Here is a 19778-nt window from a genome sequence, read left to right on the forward strand (position 1 = left end):
GCGGCGCGGGCAGCTTGTGCAACAGCGGCAGCGCTGATGAACGCGCCCCCCCGTGTCCCACCCCAGCGGGCGCGCCCCCGCGCCTCCCCCTCCGCCCGCCGGCGGCTGTCCAGGCCGGGAGGGGCTGTGGGGCCTGGCCCCCCGCGCTTCCCCTCAGGCCGCCGGCGGCTGTCCAGGCCGGGAGGGGCTGTGGGGCCTGGTGGCCCCCTGCGCCTCCGCCTTACTTTTCTCAGGTACCCTCGGCTTGGCACCCCCTGCCGTGGGGCTCCGGTCATCCGCTTCCACGGGGTGAGGGGTCTTTGTGCAGGGGTACAGTGTGATTTCTGAGTGTGAATGATGAATGCCATATCAACGCGGAGACAATAGGAAATAAACCTTTAAGAGAGACTCTGGTGCAAGCGTTGCCATGCTGTCTTTCTTGTGGTTTTTTTTAGGGCCGTGAGGGGAGCTGCCAAGGTTGACTTTCAGACAGGGCGGAATGAGTTGTCACCTGTGTAAGTCCAGGAAAACCATCCCTGTCAGCGGCAGCGCCAGGCCAGGCACGGCGGGAGGCACCAGCCAGCCGCCTCCTGCAAAACCAGTCACACAGGTGCTTTTTCCAGCAGAGTTAGTAACAGTGTGCCAAGTCGAGATGTATCAGCAAAAACACCCATGCCAGTGTAACTGTATTGAGACTGATCTTCCCCAGTGGCCAAGCATATCCCTCAGAAAGACCCATGATAACCTATATGAAGTGGCTGGACTTTCTACAGGAACTGGTCAGTTATATCTTTACAGCCTTTATCAGTGCAATAGTTAACACTGAAATGACAAAACGATCTGGTCAAACTTAAATGTAGATCAAAAGGTGGTTAGGATCGATGTCTCTATTTTTAGTCTAGAAGAGGTTTTAATACAGGCTTTTAAAAATGTTTGAATACCTTTGAACGTTATGCTTTTGTTAACGACTATAAAAGTGTGTGCATAGGTCAGTTCATTTACAACATTCCTATTTCGTTCAGATGTGTTTGCCTGGAGTAGCAGGGCCAAAGCTACAGTTCGATGAGAAGTAATCCCTGTTTCTTCATTGTGAATCACCACATACACTTTTCTTTCTCTCTCCCTCTCCCCCTCCCCATCATTGGTATCATCAGGCATTTGGGGGCAAATTTATGTTTTGATGTAAAAGCTGGGGTCTCAAAATACCAAATATCAGGACTACTGAATCTAGTTCTCTGGCACTTGTTCTGTGACCTTGAACAAATCAGTAATCTCCCTTCTTCACAATACCTGCTGTACATTGGTGTTGGGGGCGGGGGATCATATACACACTGTTTCTGATCCTCAAGAAAATATGCAACAGAATTACACAGCATTAATAAATTAATCTTGTTTTATAAGATGAATGTTTGTAAAAATGTCTTAGTTTTTTTAAATCTTAGATACTTTGGCAGTAGGTAAATGTGAGAACCTAAAAAGAGCTAGTTTCTTCATCAAATTAAACTTTTTATATTCAGATCATTACAAAAGTGATTTTTTCTACAAGTTTTCAGGTTTACTGAATCTTTGAAGTACAGTTTTGCTGCTACTTTTGATGTCAATATGTGCAGAGACCAAGAGTGCTATATTACTACACATTTCTTTACAAGGCCTCTTCTGTCCTTATGCTTAGGTTCATCGTACCCTTCAACAGAACTAGCTATCTAATACAGTCTAACTCTGTTTACATACAATGTCCGTTCATTTGGGCCTTGCTGACCTTTGTTGTTTGCATGACAGCATGACTTGCATTCTGCTCTGTTTGTCTTTTGCAGTGTGTCCTTATCCCACTCTCTGAGGCTAGCCAATACATGTCCTATTACATATTTTCTCTTTTAACTTGTCTTTAAATAATTTCACACACACCTATCATTTTCTAAGAAACTTGTCTCTTGCATCCAGTCCTCCACTGTTTCTTCTACGGCCTCCACTCTTGCATGTTGCCTTTTTTCAGAATAACTTTGTTAGCATGATTGATAAATGGGGACTTAGTTCAAACCATGAGGTTTTTATAGATCCATTATTTCATCAGTTTCCAACAACACTCATGGCTAAGCGTATCCTCAATAAAATCACCCACACTGATTAAATGCTTTTGTGACAAAAGCTCCTACTTTGTTCTGCAATCTGCTGCATTTTAATACTTTGTATGTTGCAGCAATTTTGTTTTCTTGGTGTTCCTTGTACAAGTCAGCTGTGAGAGTTTTCCAAGGTAGCAAATAACAATAACATTAATTCAAATTATTTCAAATGTAAAAGCTAGAGGTAGAAAGGTAGTTTGGAGGAAAACAAAGCAAAGAGTACCATGCCTGTCACCTGTATTAATAATCCTGTGTGTAGTTTCTCTGAAGAAGCAACATCAAATTGCCAACTGTGGTTTTAAGATGGTCCAATGGTTCAAACTTTTTACCAAATATGTAAGAATATCCATAGAAAGCAAGCTATTTAAACCAGAAAGTGTACTCTGGAAGACTGAAGCCTGTAGGAATTAAAACACATATTTGCTATTAAAGCCTTAAAACCCTATAATGGACGTCAGATCTCATAACAGTGAGTGTTAGGCTATGGTCCTGTGTCTGAAGTGTTAAGCAGCAGTATCTTTCTGCCTAAGCAGTTCTTCAATTTCACATATTTTTAAAAAAAAAGTCTACTTAATAAAAAGCAGTAATAAAATCGCTAAACAGTTCAGATTCTCAAGTTATGTTCTCAGTCAGTCTTGATTTTATCCAGTCAAGTTTTAAGAAGTCAAAGTCAGGAATATAAAAAATTGTTATGGAGTGTATATTTTGCCCCACTAATAGTTATGTGAATACTTTTTTTTTTTTAAATGGAGTCTAGCTTAACAAATAAGAAGATGCCCTGATCTGGTTTCTCTCAGAACAGGAAGAACCTGTATTATTTGCTGTTGGCACTTGGCATACAACACCCAGCTATATTCTGAGAACAACATATCATCTAATAATTAAATGAAAAATCATGTTGTTTATTTTAGGTCCAATGTAACATATTAGTATCATGAAGAGCAATTTACAAATGTTGTGAAAGGTGGCAGAAGAGTGAGATTAATTTATGTAAGTTGAGGTAAGCTGTAAGGTACAAACTATACCATGTATGTTAAGTGTGAAGGTAGTTTGTATAGTGCTGGTCTCCATTCCGTAGGCTTGCACTTGCTTAATTTTTAAGTCCATATACATTCGGTAAGATTGGTCACTTGTTTAATGCTACGTAAAGTACTATGATTCTTGAAAACTTAGTAACTAGTGGAGCAAGGACAGTTCCAGGGATTGATGTGGTCTTTTTTGTGAAATCTGTGTTATCTTTTAGGTGTATCTCTTAGTTGTAGAATTTGGCATGGTTTGCAGGGAAATTAATGAACTGCTCTGTTAATGCAGTCATCACCGTTAAGTGATAAGGTTTTGACATTCTACTGAAGTGCTATATCAGAGCATGTTTGTTGCTTGATTTCTAACAGAAGGAAATTATACCTCTGAAGTTGAGCTACATTTAATTATGTATCAGTTCATATATGTGTATATATGAATAATGATACAGAATATTCCCAATGACAGCCTCATTAATACAGCTAATATCAACCAAATGGAATCCTTGTATGTTTAGTCACTTCATACAACTTGAAACTCCAGTGTGGGTGAAACAGTATGGATATGGTATCAGCCACTCAAAATCCATAAGCCTCCACCTCCATGAAACATATGCTGATTATAACACAGGTTTGATCTTCAGAGTGGGGCCTACAGGGTGAAATTGAAATGGACATAAACTTTCTTTGATCTGCAGAACAGAAAGAGAAGATATGCTTCCATTTCTTTGTACCTCGTGTTTTCTCTTGTTCTTGCCCTTTTCTTACCCACCTCCTGCATGCCTCCCAGATGACTGGGATGTTACAGGAGCTTAAGATGCAAGAAGGAGTCTTCCTGAGCAGAAAGTAAAATCTGGGAGAAGGGGTGTGTAGGAAAAAAAAAAAGCTTTGAGAGCTTAGGATGTACAGAGCATCAGCTTTTAAATATATTGATGTTTGCAGACTTTCTGTGCCATCACTGCCTTACTTTCCCACTGTATGGGGATGGGAGTATTTGTTCTCATCTTCACTAATTGACACCACAACCCACAAGAGTTTAATTGCTACACAGAATTCTACTTTCTGCATTTCCTTGATTTCTGACTGTATTTTTTGCTGTATACGCCTGTTTTTTTAATGTGACTATGATCTATCCTCTATAAAAACAACCCTTACCGCTACTTAATACCTCATGCCTTTCCAAAATACAAGGTGGCAGTTCATTTTTTGTAAGCACAGCTCATAAATTTAAAATTCCAGGTGAAAATGTGGAAGTACATAGGAATTACCACTATAAGACTAGACTCAGAAATTATCTTGTCTCCTGTCTGTACATTGATAGTATCATACATAAGAGCAGTATAGACTCCACATATCTGCTTTCATAGTGGATCTTACTATGTGGATGTTAATGTGTTTCAAACATTTACACACTGGTTTAGTTCTAAAGTACAGTGTTTGACACGCATTCTAATTTTTGTTGTCATTAAGTACTATAATTACTCATAGTCTGCTGGTCCAGAAAGCGCACCTACTATTTCAGATGAGAGCAAAGCACAGATTTGTAGTAAGAATTCAGTTTTATTTTGCCTGCTGTTTTCATTTGCTTTTCCTATTAGTTGGTTTCTGGTTTTGACTGTTTTACAGAAAAACGTCTTCACTGAGCTGTCCATATTGATGCTTAGAATGCTGATACTCCTTTCATGAGTCAATATTGTTGGACAATCTGTGTGAAATAAGTACAGAATTAGTTTTTTCCCTCCAAAATGCAGTACTCTGCATTTCTTAACAGTGTCAGTTAGAATTTTGTGCTTCACTTGCATACCTAGTTTGGACTAAGTGAGTGGGTAGAAAAATGGTAACTGAAACTAAATGTTCCTGTTTAGCTTGTTCCATTTTTTCCTGAAGTGAATCACAGCTCAGTTTGATTTTGACACCGTTTGATTATCTGAAAGCCAACATTTATTTCTAGCTTATCTCAAGTATTGTGTTGTTTTCTGTTTTATTAAATACATAAAGTAGAAGACCAGAGAAGTCATCAATGTTAACTTCCTATCGTACTTAGAATAATGCTTGGTTAAAAAACAGTTCTCTTTTCCATGAAAAAGTGAGAAAAATGAAGGAAGTTTTTAAGGAATGTTTTACCCAAAAGGCATTAATGAACAAATTCACGAACAAAGAAATGGATATTAGCAAATTCAAGGAGTCAAGTTTGATATCTGAATTCAGTAATTTAAACAAAAGCATTTAAAATAGGTTTACAACTGAGTCCTGTTTCCTAGGTAGAGCTGTAATTCTTTTATTGAGATTGCGCCACAATTCCTTTATAAGTAGTGCTTTTCAGCTGTTTATATCTTTGCTGATTTATAATGATGCAAACTGAAAGTTGGCAGAAATTTTCTGCCTTGGCTTGGATATTAATTTATTTCATAAAAGATGTCATGCCAATGTGGTCCAATTATTTCCAAGAATGAAGCAATGGAAAAATAAATTAGTTTCAATATATTACGGAAATGTAACAAGCTTTTAGGTCATTGTGCTTTATCACCATGCTTTGCAATGCAGACTGCAATTTGGCAAAGACTAGCTTATACAAGAGACACATAACTTTTGAAAAGCAGTGTCATCATCACTGTTTATGCTATGGTTCCTTCTTATTCCAGGTGATGAAGCTTGAATTGTTTTAACGCCTTAGAAAGGATTCATATCCCTCTCTCATATTTGGCCAACAGGTATCAGACATTAAGTTTAAACCTTAATGACTTCATCAGACCCATCTTTCTGTTTTCCAGCAGCTGTGGCCACAAATGTATATTATGGTGATGTGTTCTTTAGAAACAGTATGTTTTTAACATCGGTAATGTAGAATGGATGCTAATATACAGAACAAGGATTTTAATATATTATGTGTCCAGATCTATTCTTATTTGATCACCGTGAAAGATCAATAGTGAGGGTCCAGTTTTTAGACTCTGCAAAACTCTTCTCCCTATTGGCACATTCCTGGAAACTACTCTCTCCTACTTTGTCTCACTATGGAGACTTTTAAACTATTTAGTGTTCAGCACTTTTTACACAATAAACTTCTATCCTTGGCAAGTACAGTATTTCTTAATCATTGTTTTGAGTCAATATAGTTCAGATATTTTTTTTTTTTTGAGAATTGAAGTAGAATTATCATTTCTCCTCTGTATGCAATACTTTGCATCTATTAACAGTCAGACTCGATTATCATTTTGCTACACACTAGCTGAGGAAAGGTAGAAGGTGGAGAAGCAATGTGGTAACTTGAAGTGGGTTTCTAAAATTGAACTCCTATCTCCACCCATTGTTTCGTAAGTTGATAGTGATTATAGCAGCCCTTCTCATTAACCATGTCAGAGTCATTCAGCATTCTAGGAGCTTAATGGTCTGCTCTTATACACTAATAAGAGGTCGTACATGGTATCCATATAGCATTATAGAACAGGCTTTTCACTTGCTCCTTCACACTGCCGAAGTATTGACTTTTGAAAAATGGATTTGTATGCCTTCTGTAACAATTCTTGGCTTTGGGCTACCAACAGGGCTGGAGATTCCATCATTTTGTATATTCAGATCATGCACCATCAGTTTCCTTACAGATCATATTATCCAAGTCTCTGCAACCTTCCTCCATACAGACTAAGCAGTCATCTACTATGCAAGCTCAAAGGCTTTTCCTGCAATGGGTGTTTTATACCGAAATGCAGCTATGCATGGGGACTGAGCACAGGCAACAGGTTTTGGCTTTAGGAATGATCCCACCGATCTGAATGCAGGGGGATAAAACCAGATAAGGGATGAAAGAAATGCATTAGGATGAACCAAGACTGAGAGTGGAAGAGAAATAAATGGCTTGACAAGGAATCAGTGAAGAAGGGCTACAGAAACTAGAGTGGCTAAGCAAGACAGTATTTAAGAAGGGAGGCTGAGCCACCTCGGGTCAGGAAGCTAGTGGAAGGAGGACCTAGAGACCAGTTGAGCAAGGAGATTAGACAGGCTGAACAATGATCCTGATACTGGGAGGGAATTAAATGATTAGGCAAGAAAAGCAGACCAGGATGTGTGTTGCAAAACAGGAGGATGACATGGAGCTACTGAGCAAAACAGAAAGGAGGGATTTAGAGCTAATTGACTGGAGAAGAAAAAGGCTGAAAGAAAGCAACTTAAATCTAATGAGGAGATGTGAGATGGAACTGGCTGGACCAGGTGCCTGTGGTACCTGGGCTAGCAATTCATGGTGGAGGAGACGAGGGAAACATGATGGCAAAATATTTGACTGGGAGTGCAGTTCTTAGAGTCATAGAATTATTCAAGATGGAAAAGACCTTTAAGTTCATTGAGTCCAACTGTAAACTTGACACTGCCAAGTCCACCACTAAACCATGTCCCTAAGTCCCACACCTACAAGTCTTTCAAACACCTCCAGGCATGGTGTAGTCAACTGCTTCCCTGGGCAGCCTATTCCAATGCTTGATAACCGTTTTGGTGAAGAAATGTTTCCTAAAATCCAATCTAAACCTTCCCTGGCACAACTTGAGGCCTTTTCCTTGTGTCCTATCGCATGTTACTTGGGAGAAGAGACTGGCACCCACCTTGCTACAACCTCCTTTCAGGTAGTTATAGACAGCGATAGTCTCCCCTCAGTCTCCTTTTCTGCAGGCAAAAAAAATCCAGTTCCCTTCTTGCATGAACCTGTACTGGATTAGGATTGTATAGGTAAGTAGGCTGTTGCCTACAAGCCTGCTCTGTTGTATATTACGAAAATTCTGAGACATAGCGTATGAGGCAGGTGATGATGGGAAGAAAAATGACAGTTCTGTAGCTAAGGCAGATAAATGCTGATAAAGTGATCTGAACTATCACTTTAACTCTGTCACAGAATCACTGTAGGATGCTGCCCCAGGGTAAGTTATCTAACACATTCAAAATTGGCCTATAATTGCATTTTCCCCCATTTTTTCCGGAATATCATGAGATACATCAGAGCTGTATTTGCCAAAGTGTTCTGTGCTACTAAGTGTTGCAGTTAGGTGGAGCTTTCTTTAAAATAGCAGTTTAAAAAAACCCAAACATAGGATTTTAAAAAATACTTAGCATTTAATAATATATTTTTAAATTTTGCATTATATTTGGATGATGTTCATTAAAGTCTAATGCTAGATACTGATTACAAATTAATTTAATACTACAAATGAATACTGAATAACTATCTAGTCACTGAATGAAGCAGCAATACTGGGCTAAAAACATGAAGGCATATAATTAAAGGTTTAATCCTGATACAGCCTTGATTCAAGTTTCTTGAGAAGTTTTAGACTACTTTTGTGGCAGACTTATTTGGGACTATCCCAGAAGACACACGTGCAGAATCCAGATGCTTTACTTAGTAGCATTTTCTGAAAAAAAGGTGGGTGGTTTTTTTCTGCAAAAAGGTGCATGCTCTGGCTTCCAGTAGTTGCCATAATTGAGGTGTTGGTTTAGATCTGTAATCTTTGAATCCAAAAATCTCTCAGTAGATAGGATCTAGTTGCCTTCTTCCTCTCCCAAAGCATTTGAACTTACTCACAGTTTTGAAACAGAATGCATTGGTAACAGAGTAGGAAGCAATGAGGAAAGGTGCTACTCGTGAATGGTGACGCTTGTCCAGTGATAAGAAAATAGAGAATGTAGTGGAACTGTACAGAAGTGGTGGATCTTTAAATTTGATTGAGGAAACCAAGAGAGACTAGATCTCAGTGTTGATTAAAGATCATAGAATCATAAAAATCAGGACTGTAGGGTACCTTCAGGATCATCCAGATGGTCTTCAGCAAAGAATGAGAGCTATGAAAAAGGCCAGGGCAGCAGGGTTATTAACGTAGTGAACCTCTTAGTTGTATGGAGCATGCAGGAAGAAATATGTTCCTAATACATATTGCAGAATAGGTAACAAAATATGTAATTTAATGAGTAAAATTCAGAAACATGAAACAAGTAGGCTTTTGTTAAATAAGCATAGGATCAATAACAGCAGAGGAGGAGACAGAAAGTAGACCCCTGAAGAATGTGAAGAAAACAGTAAAAATTTTAAAAGATATGAAGCTCCTCTCCATGAATATATATAGAAATAGACTGTTGGTGTTCTACTTATTTATTTTTTTTTTTTCTATTTTTTTAGAAACATGTTACTACATGTTATTATTATTACTACTACATACTAATATTACATATTGCTGCTAATATCTGCAACAAATAATTTTTGCTGCTAATTTATTAATATTACATCTTGCTACTACTAATAGTTTGTGATACTACTGATAAACAGTACATTTAAAGCCAGATCACTAGGAGAAGTTACATAGATTGCTAGTACTGAAGACAGTGCTTGCTGTTAAACGTCTTTTAACTTGTTCAGCATGTAAAGATACTGCTTACAGGGCTTTCTAGTGTGGCTCATGTCCACTGGAAATTAAAATTTGAAACTGAATTCACCAGGGAGTATAGTGTACATAACTGTCCAAATGTGATAGCCATCATGACAGTTGCCCTCATGCTATATAGGCCAGTGTTTAACCTGTTTTAGAAAAAAATGGTGGAAGTTTCTGTATGTAGGTAAATATACATATGTGTGCATGTGTATATATAAATACACAGAAACATAATACACAGATACATATGCACATTTTTTTGGTATAGAAAATAAATTTACCTTTCTTTCATAGAAAAAATAAATGGCAAAGTTTTATCCCGTTCTGGCGGAACGAAAAAAAAATGCTATTACTCTTCTGCCTTAAGGCATAAAGTTGTATGTCTCTAACCAACGTGAGAAAATTCTCTGTTCCTTCCTACATAGAGCTACACCCTAAGCCGCAGCTGAAAGCTCACCCTCTCGCCTGCCAGCTAAGGCAGAGTTTATAAGGTAGGGCAGGATTCTTTGCTCCAGCTCAGCAAGACTGAACCCACACAGTCCATCTTAATGCAGAATATATAAATAGAAGGTACACAGTTTTAACTATTAAGTAAATAATCATCCAAATTACATCATTCCAAGTCAAATGTCAACTGCCAGTTGCCCTGTTATCTGAAATAAGATGAGAGTGAGTTTTTACCACAAGTAAAGACATGTTTCTGTGTTATTATCACAACTTAGTTAATGCACTGAATGTTCACACGCTAGTTTATCTCACACTAACTTGATGGCAATAGCATAAACAGGCAGCAGAAGTAACCAAATACTACATATGGACCACACCTTTCATAGCTGTGTATGATAACTAAGGAAGAAGAAATATTAACTTAATGCTTCTAATTCTTTTCCTAAACTTAGTTGTGCATACATTTGACCTTCAGAAATGCCTGTGCCCTAATCTTTACCCTTAATATATATTTCTTTTTGTAATCTGAAATTGTAAATCCTAGGGCTTAAATCGTATGACTACCAGGGTAAACGAGCAGCAGAGCAGTTATGTGGTCCAGATTGCATTGTTGAAATATCTTTCAGTCCAAGAAGCCCTGTAGTCCTGCATAGGAGGAGGATGAATAAAACTGCTAAAAGCAGGCAAGAGATCAAGACACACAGGGGCCGAGTAGTTCTTGCAGGCACATTTTGCAGAGTTTACTTCAGGTACAATTGAAATTGCCGTTTCTCAAATCGATACTCAACAGGGTTATCTTTTGTGCTATCTCGCAGCTTAAAGCAATTGTTCCAATTCCAGAGACCTTTACATCTTAAGAAACATGTGTCTCTACTTTTCCCAAGATTTTCTCAGTAACAAAAATCTGAAACCTTTATTCGTAACAGAAATAAGGTTTGTGTAGCAACGTAGTACAACCATAGCCTGTGCTCTCTCTGCTGCTGGAAGGAGAATATCCATGAGGAAAAGAGTATGTGCCTGAATAACATAGGCTCTTAAGGAAAGCAGAGCACTTACTCCTACCTTGCGTCGAGGAAAGTAGTAATAGGGATCTCAGAAGAAAAGGTTAAAACAAACAAGAAAAGTCTAGAGAAGGAGGAAAGAGAAAAGGGGGGTGGTTACTACAATTGTAATTTAAAGTAATAATGATTGTTCCTTGTAAGTTCTAGAGGTGAATAATGGGACCTCCCATTCACAGTAACAAGTCTTAGACTCCAACTTCATTGCGTTCAGTTGTGGTCACATAAGCATTACCTCACTGGTTCAATAAAGTTTAATTCATCTTCCAGACTTTTGGACAATGATCCAAATTAAGGTTCTTCTCAAAAAATTCTAAATTCATCATCTTTCTTTTGAATGCAAAATGTAGTCCTACAGTGAACATAGTGCTAACATTTTGAGGGTATTTTCACTTGTGCTTTTGGAATTTACTGTTTTCAGAATTCCATCACTGAACTAAAATAAAATAGCACAAATTGCAAGAGAACTAATAAAAAAGTGGAGCAAACATGAGAATAAGGATTAAAGTGCTCTAAGGTTTGCTTTAAAGCTACATAGTGTCCTCCAGCAGCAATAAATACTCTAACACCCACCCAAAACACAGTTACTCTAGTTTTCCTCCTCCCAGATACTGATTAATAAAAACAGTGTTCTGCAAAAGAACTCGGAATTGCTGTATACATGTTAGTGAGTACTTGGGTTGCAAAGCCAAACTAGCTCTTTCCATAGCCAGTTTGGCTGTGGATTTTTTTTTATTTGCTCTTCCAAGGCAATCATAATGTACACAAGAACCTAATAATGGCACAAAACTATAAATGAACCTATGCCATAAACCCAGAAATTTCACTATGCTTGTGACCATTCACTGTATAGCCGTTCCAGTATAAATATCTTCTTTAACTACATTCTTACCTTTTGAAGGTAGCATTCAGCTTCTTCTTAGCTGGCTCTAATAAGTTAAGGTATCCAACCAGTCTTTAGTGGATATGGTCATCTGGGAAATCTCTGATCCACCGCAGGTGAGACTGGGCTGACAGCTTATGGAAGACTCAATGACATTTCCTGAAGGACAGTTTGTTCAGGATTAGCACTGGAGAGTGGTGCTATGCTTATCATGCTGTATAAGTCTGGTTTTCTCCCCAGAAGTTTTCAAGTCAATTGGGGGCTAAAACACAAATAGTGTAAAGCTAATAAATTCACATTCTAGGGTGATATTTGTAGAAAGGCACAACTAATTCATCTTCAGAATAATTATAAGAATAACATAGACTTGAAAGAGATGTGGATCAAGTCCAGTTCCTGGTATTGGAGGCACTGTATCACCTCATTTCTTTGTTTAGATCACTATTGAAAGTTTTGTCCCCGTGTTCCAATTGGAAATCTGTTCTAGAAACTCACTGCTGTAGGTTAGGATCTCTCCTAAATTCCAATCTTAATTTATAAAAGACAGTTTAAACTGGTTTGTTCATCATCATTGCCCTTTCACTTAAGCAGATCTCCCTCTTCAGTTAACAGATTTATATGCAACGATCACATCTAATATTACTCAGCCTTTGTTTTTCTTCCCTTGGTCACCTCAGTAGTCATTTCTGCACATGTCTGTGTCGTGTCTATTTTCTGTATATTGATTTACTTGAATATTCCATTTTAAAGTCTTATCAGTGTCACTCCTATTTCTGCAGGAAGTACCTCAGGTATAAGTAGATCCTGACGTTTTTACAACTGTATCACATTTGTCATCATCCTGTATAAATGATACCTTCTAATATTTTTTTTTGTCAACAGAGCACTGGTAACATCTATGGCAGGTCATTAATGACTATATTAAAATCTAATAGCTTTCTTCTAGCTGGATTCACCGTTCCAAAATCATTCAGTACCTTACCACTTTTTGCCAGTTTGTTGCATATATTATAACCCTTATAAAAATTACCAACTTTGCCAGCTTCATTAATAAATTTCTGAGTGGCACTACATAATATTTTTTATTAATATTCACTTAAATGAAGTGTGTCACATTGTCTTTGCCTAGAAAATAAAGTTATTTTGGAAAAACAGCCAGCCAGGTGTGGTAGTCTTGTCTACTTTTACATCTGATTATTCACCACTTCGCTATTTGCTTCAAATTATTACAGACAACTCAGGTCAAATTCAGAGACCTTTCAGACATGAATCACTTCTGTCCTCTCCCTCCTTTATGCAGTCATACCGCGTTGCCTGTTCTACAATCGTATACTACCCTGACTTTATGTATTTATTTGAAATATTTCCCACAGAACCGGCCCCACAGTAGTCTTAGTCTAGTTTGTTTCAGGATTTTGGGATGAAGATTTTCAGCCCATCCAATCCGAGTTTTAATTCTTCAAACACATATCTCCCACTTCTACTTTTTATTTGTGTTAATCATACTTGCCAAGGGTTGAGTAGATTTGAATCGATTTTAGGATAGTAGGGAACACTGTTTTCCCTTCAAACCACTTTCCCACGGATAAGGTAAAAGTTTACTAGAGCAGCAGATGTGATGCTTGGTCACAGAAAAGACATGAAACTCAAGTTCTGAACTCTCCTCTGCTCCACCAGTGTTCGAGAGCGAGCAGCCGGTGCGCAGCGGGGAAGGCGCCGCCGGGAGCCGTGCAGTTAGCCAGCGTGCCGCAGGATGGTGCCGTAAGGTTACATTTGATTAAGAACACTTGGAAAAAGTAAATGCTAAAGGAAATAATCCGTGCAAATACTGTACACTTAACGGCCGGCAGTATCTGTATTTGCTCTAATCTTGACAGCTAACTTAAATCCTACAGTCAGGTTTGTTATTTTCTTGATCTGTATTCATCTCATCTCCATTCCTGAAGCTCGGGTATGTGCTAGAGGTGAGGGGGTCTGCGGGCTAACTACAGAGTGAACATCTGTACAGTGGGGGCTTGTCGCTGGTGAAACAGCATAGCCCTCTTTGCCTTCATAACTTTGTCTTTATGGAACATCTGTAAAACATGCTGTGCAGAAATAATATTAGTGGTGAACTGCGGAGCTAATAATCTACAGATCTCTTGATTTTTCGTTTAATTTACCAAAGGTGTATTTCATAAGAATAGTCCTTCTGCTGTCCTAGTAGTTAAACCAGCCTTTGTTGGTCTACTTTGGGGAATGCTTCAGGAGTTATGGGAGCAATGAAGAAACATATTTGTATAAGACATCTGAGAAGCAGGTATTCCATTCCTTTCCTGTGGTGCGTTAACGTTCTTTACATAAAGAAAGAAGAAAGTTCCTAAAATGCCTATATAACTGAGTAGCTCATATAGGTATGCAGAGAGTGATCTTTAAAATAAAGCGACTAACACTGTCAAATGCTTTTTTTTGTTTGCCACAGAACTTAGTCTTTTGAGCTTAAGAAGAAAACAATACCATTAATTTCACTGTAATAGGAGCCCTGTAGATGTTTAAGACCCCTCTGTCTCTCAGGTTTATTTTGAAATTAATCACAAGCAGCTACAGGATTGAGAGCTATAGCTTCCAGTATCTGAATACAACCCATAATATAGATTTGTTGATACAGGATATACGTAAGAATATGCAACATATGATAACTATATGCAGTTTTCGAAAAGCAGTATTTGTTTCTTTATCCATGGGAATTCAAAGCTCTAGTTCATACAAGCTTTCAAGCTAGTTCAGATTAGATTAACAGTTAGGGGTATATCAGGACAGCATTGGTAAAACAGATACCTTTCCTTATTCAGATTTTTTTTTTGTCTTTCCCCTCTGTACTTGTGTCCCACTTATGTAATTCTCTCATTTTGCTGTCAGAAGTCTTGCATTAAATCATTATTCCACTCAATGAAATTTATAAATCAGTGAAGATGGGTAAAAATAGAATTGTTAATATTCTCATTCTTCCTTATCATCCTGGTTGTGGTCTTGCACATTTTTACTGCTTTTAGCATTATGTTTACCATGATTTTCAAGCCTTAGAGGCCTTCTGGTCACTGTATATTCACTTCTGCAGTGGACATACGAGTAAAGACCGTCATGACTGGTCTATGTTGAAACTTGTTCTGGCTGTCTATGCACTGTTGTGATAAGCTGCTGTCTAGGAGAACTCCCTGATGCCTCACCACACTATCAAAATGTTTTCTAGGAAACAGCTGTGTTTAGTGCTATTCCAGGGTCTTTTTCTGTAACAATATTAACATTTTGCTTCACTTGGAACACAAGCAGGCAAGACAAGTGTGGTTTCAAAGCTTACTACAAAATGCTTCAGAAATGATGGTAGGAATAGAACAAGTACATAACAATGACAAATTACTTCAAGTCTGTATGCTTAAATATTTTTATTTTTCTAGTCTAATTGCCTAACTACTTGTTTGGAAAAGGGGATAAACTTGCTGGTTTACTACTGAATTAAGATTTGAATCTTGGGGCTCCTCTTGACATTCTGTGTGAGTGGTATCTGTAACTACAGAAATGGGGAATTATGACCCAGAATACTGGTTGATAACAACCTGTGACAAGAATTGCTGTCTGACATCGCAAAATTTCAACTGCCTTATGGAGTAATACTGCAGACTTGATCAGGAATTGTTACGGAAATTTCCCTATTTCACCACCAACGAAAGCAAACTAGCAGCATTCCCTTCTTTGCACAGACCTTTCATTGTAAAGGAAGCAATTAAAGATTTCACTCATAACCACAACTTATTACAATAAACAGTTCTGCATCTTCCATGTATCTGTTCTAATTCTTTAGGGAGGAATTATGTTTGATGACACTTACAGACTCAAACTTTTATAGGCACAGCTACACCCAGGAAACTTCTAAAACTTTGTATGCAAATGAAACTGTGAAACTGCTCATGACCATGGGTCTGGGTACATAATCCACTTTCATCAGAAAGAAATCACAGTGCCTCACTCCATAGGTGTTATATTAACTGACAGGAATTCAAGCAGTGGCCTCCAGGTGAAGACAATTAGGCTATCCTACCAGATCTGGAATGTGTTGGGAGCAATTCAGTGACTAGTTATAAAGGAAGGAAGGAAGGAATGTGTCCTGCTTTTCCTTGTTAGGGCTTGCTGCCACCCTAGGGACAAGGGAAATGTTTATTTTCCTCCTGGGGGGACGGGGGTGGTGGTTGTTATGTTGCATCTGAAGTAAGGTGATCTGAACAGCTTAACCCTTCTTACTATATCTGATATATTCAACATTCCTTTTCACAGCTTGGTCTTTCTTTTTTAATTGGATAGAAGCAAAGCAGAAAAAATCTGACATACTGTACAATGTGCCTGTAAGCTTCTCTGTCCACTGGAGGCTACAGGGAATCGGTACTTATCACTGCAATAGAAAAAAAATCCATTTGTTATGCATCTCCAGTGCAGAGGCAGTGATACAAGTCCAGAATGGTAGCAGATTCTCCCATATTTGGTAACACTGCTACACACTGAAAATTGAAAACAGAACTTCACAAAAAGGAAAAAAATTATCAGTGGAATTTTAACTACAGCCCTGTGCGCTCTGCAAGCATGGTAAACCACACATAGCACACACAAGTGTCTATTGAAGACATTGAAAATGTCTTCAGATGGTCATTTTGATGTTCAAGATGATATGCTGCTGCTATTTCCTTCTCCCTTCTGATTTGTTTCACTCATTGCACAAGGGCATTGATGGAGGAACCATTCCTGCAGCTTGTCCTGATACAGCCTGTCTTCACAGGACAGGTTTGGTGGCAGAGGCCAGATTCAGAAACCCAGTCTGTATCTCAGTACAGTAGCCGTGACTTTCGAGCGTCAAAAGTAGGAAAATTAAATTAAGGAGGGGGGGGGGGGGGGGGGGGAAGGAAAAGGTGTAATTATTCACACTGTCTGTAAAACTGGGAGCTTCCTGCTACAGGATATTTGTGTTTACTAAAAGTTTAGTTTTAGGAGAGGACTACCCAAGTTTGTGGGAGAGAATTTTACTGAGAATTACTAGATATAAAGAAATTATGCTTGGCTGAGGAAGTTTCTCAGCTGCAAATGGCTGGAAGCTCAGGGAAAGTGTTATATATTCCTGTCCAGGGTTTCATATCTTCGTTAAGCATTCATTCCTGGCTATTATGAGAAGCAGGATACTGGTCTTACTGGATTCTTGGTCTTATGCAGCCTGGACATTATTTTGAAGCCTTACCTATTTCCAGTTCCAAAGTTCTTTCTACAGAAATTCTATGTTCTCATGTTAGGTTTTTATTGCTGAAAAATCCTTAGTTAAGCTATAAAGTACCAGAGATTATAAAAAGCCTTATACTATAGAGATTAATCCATAGCTGAGTAAATTTCCTACATTAATGCCTTCACTTCGAGTCTTTTAGGTCCCACATTTGGATTCGGGCAGATTACATTAAGGACCTGATCTTTAACGATGGTATCTTTCACTATTACATACTCACTACACTGTGATAAACGATGTTAAAAAAATTATAAAGCACCTTTAGATATGTGAGTAAAAAGAAAAATATGGGTATCAATTATTAGTCTCCTTTTGAGGCATTAACTGTATATATTTATATTCTGAGTGTACTGATATATACACCTTGAAGACAAGATAGCTGTTGCTTACACAGTACAGGTGCACGTGTGACCTTGAAAAGCAGTACATATTTCTCCCTTTCATTTCCTTTCTAACTTCTACTCAAGTCAGAGAAAATTTTTGTTTCTCTGTCTGATTTTGACCAGTGTTGTTGATTTTCTACTTATCTCCTACCTTTGAAGTCCTTTAATACTGTCTTTGAGGATTTTCTTTTAGATTTCCAGCCCTTACAATAGCATTCCCTGACATACCTTTTGATGTTTTTGTAGGTCACTGACATACAGCTCTTACCTGCCAGCAGACTTCAAAGCCTGTAATGTTTGGCAGCCAAGCCTGCCTCAGAGATTTTTCTATTGGTTGGAAGAAGTTACTGGAGCTCGATGGCAAATGCTCCATCAGCACTGGAGTCACATTCCTACACTAAAGGAGATTGCCAGTGCTGCTTTCTTGATTATATGCTGCTTCATGGCTAAATCCTGAGTTGGAGGTTGTCTGTCGGAAGAGGTAGTCTCCAAAGCCACTCTGCAGAACAGTATCAGGGTGGCAAGGAAGGAACCAGCCTAGGTTTGTAGCTTGCCCTTGGTGAAGACCTCTGGTTCTACGAGAATGGAATTTGCTTCCCCGCAGGCTCTTACCTATTTGGACTAATCTTCCCAGAGCAGCTACCAGCAGTGCCTGCCAAAGCAAAAGGACTCTATCTGCAGTCATCTTGACCTGACATGTGGCCTAAGTCTCCTCACAGAAGCATCATAAGCAGGGACCACCATCTTTCCGAATCATGGGGCAAGCTGGGGTACTCACAAGGAATCCCCACGTGTTCCTATCAAGACAAGTTAATTCACAGGAGAAAGCTGAGGGGCTCCAGAGTGCATTCTGCCATAGCTCAGGCAACATCACCTTTCCATTCACTAGGTTTGCAAACCCATCAACTTCAATTTCTCATTTGTGCTGTTATCCAACACAGTTCCATACTGCTAAGGTGCCAATGGACCAGTAATAACTTGGACATAAACAGCTAGGGCCAGGTTATTGATTTTTACTTAAAAATGCAGTTTTCTGTTTATATATAATTCAGATCTGTAAGTGCAAGCCATTGACAGCTTTTGTCAGAATAAAATCATTAAAATACTCTGGTTTTCAATGTAGTGATTCGTACTCTGTATTTTTATGCCATATACATAACCTAAAGTCACAAAGCTTTACACATGTCCTTTATTGACGTTTAAGTATCATGTTGGATTATTTTACCTAGGCAAGATGACAGAAATAATCAGTTCTGTTAGCTCATCGCTTAACCTTTCTGTGATCAGTATCCTATTTAAAAATATATACTGTTCTTTTAGGTAGAGCAATTTTATTTTCTCAGATTTATATATACATGCATAAAATAATAATGGTCCTGATTTTTTTAATGTGTTATTCAGTAATGAGTTTCTCAAAGAGCAGAAAACGTGGCTCACATTGCCCAAGAAAATGTTAAATAATAAAAAAATAACATGTCATTTAAACCAAGGCCAGAGTCTGTTCTCACATCTGTTATTCAAATCTTATATTGCCATAGCATCTGCTATCTTGCAGCTAATCAGGTTCATCATTACTATTTAAAGCAAAAACAGGAAACAAAACAAAACAGACAAACCATTGTTGGTGTCGGATTAGCAACTTTTGGGCCAAGTCCAGTGAGAGACTGATGGGCTGTAACGCTTGGTGTCCCAGCCCATGGCCTGCAGGGAATCCTGTATTAGGCACCTACACTCCCTGTATTGTGAATAGGAAGATTTAGGAGCCTCATTATAGGACAGCTGAACAACCTGTGCCCTGAGCAAAGAGCCATTAAGGTCAGTAGGAAATCCCCTTCAGGAATTCAGGTGCTGCACCTAGGCTGTGGGAAGGCTCACAGCAGAGATCTGCTCAGGAATTGTCCCTTGGGACCAGGCGTCTACTCAGTTCCTGATGAAATGGTTGTAGAATTCACTATTTCTACTGAAGCTTATGCACAGTAGTTCAGGGATTTGCATACTCAAAGATATTTAAGAGGTGTTTAGTAATTTTCTCTCCCTTAGAGGGCCCATACCTGCATCTTTTCTACTTGCATTTATTTATACCATTCTATTCACGTGAACAGGTCTCACAACTACATGGAAGATGTTTCTTACCTCTGTTTGTAATTATATCTCTTGAGTGAAGATCTAGTACTTCGAAAGAA

The 19778-nt window shown here is 38.5% G+C and overlaps 1 long non-coding RNA gene across 2 annotated transcripts; it reads left to right on the top strand.

Annotated features, from left to right (window-relative positions):
- The first annotated feature begins 39 nt into the window (after positions 1-39).
- Positions 40-18717, top strand: LOC114017628 (uncharacterized). 2 transcript variants are annotated; one of them, XR_003562790.2, is made up of 3 exons: positions 40-288; positions 435-758; positions 17842-18717. It is a non-coding gene; the product is annotated as an uncharacterized LOC114017628 (long non-coding RNA). The 2 variants fall into 2 exon arrangements; XR_003562789.2 differs by having other exon boundaries at positions 40-233.
- Positions 18718-19778: the final 1061 nt, after the last annotated feature.

The sequence above is a fragment of the Falco cherrug genome, chromosome 12 (assembly GCF_023634085.1).
Source record: "Falco cherrug isolate bFalChe1 chromosome 12, bFalChe1.pri, whole genome shotgun sequence".
In the NCBI taxonomy this organism is placed as follows: domain Eukaryota; kingdom Metazoa; phylum Chordata; class Aves; order Falconiformes; family Falconidae; genus Falco; species Falco cherrug.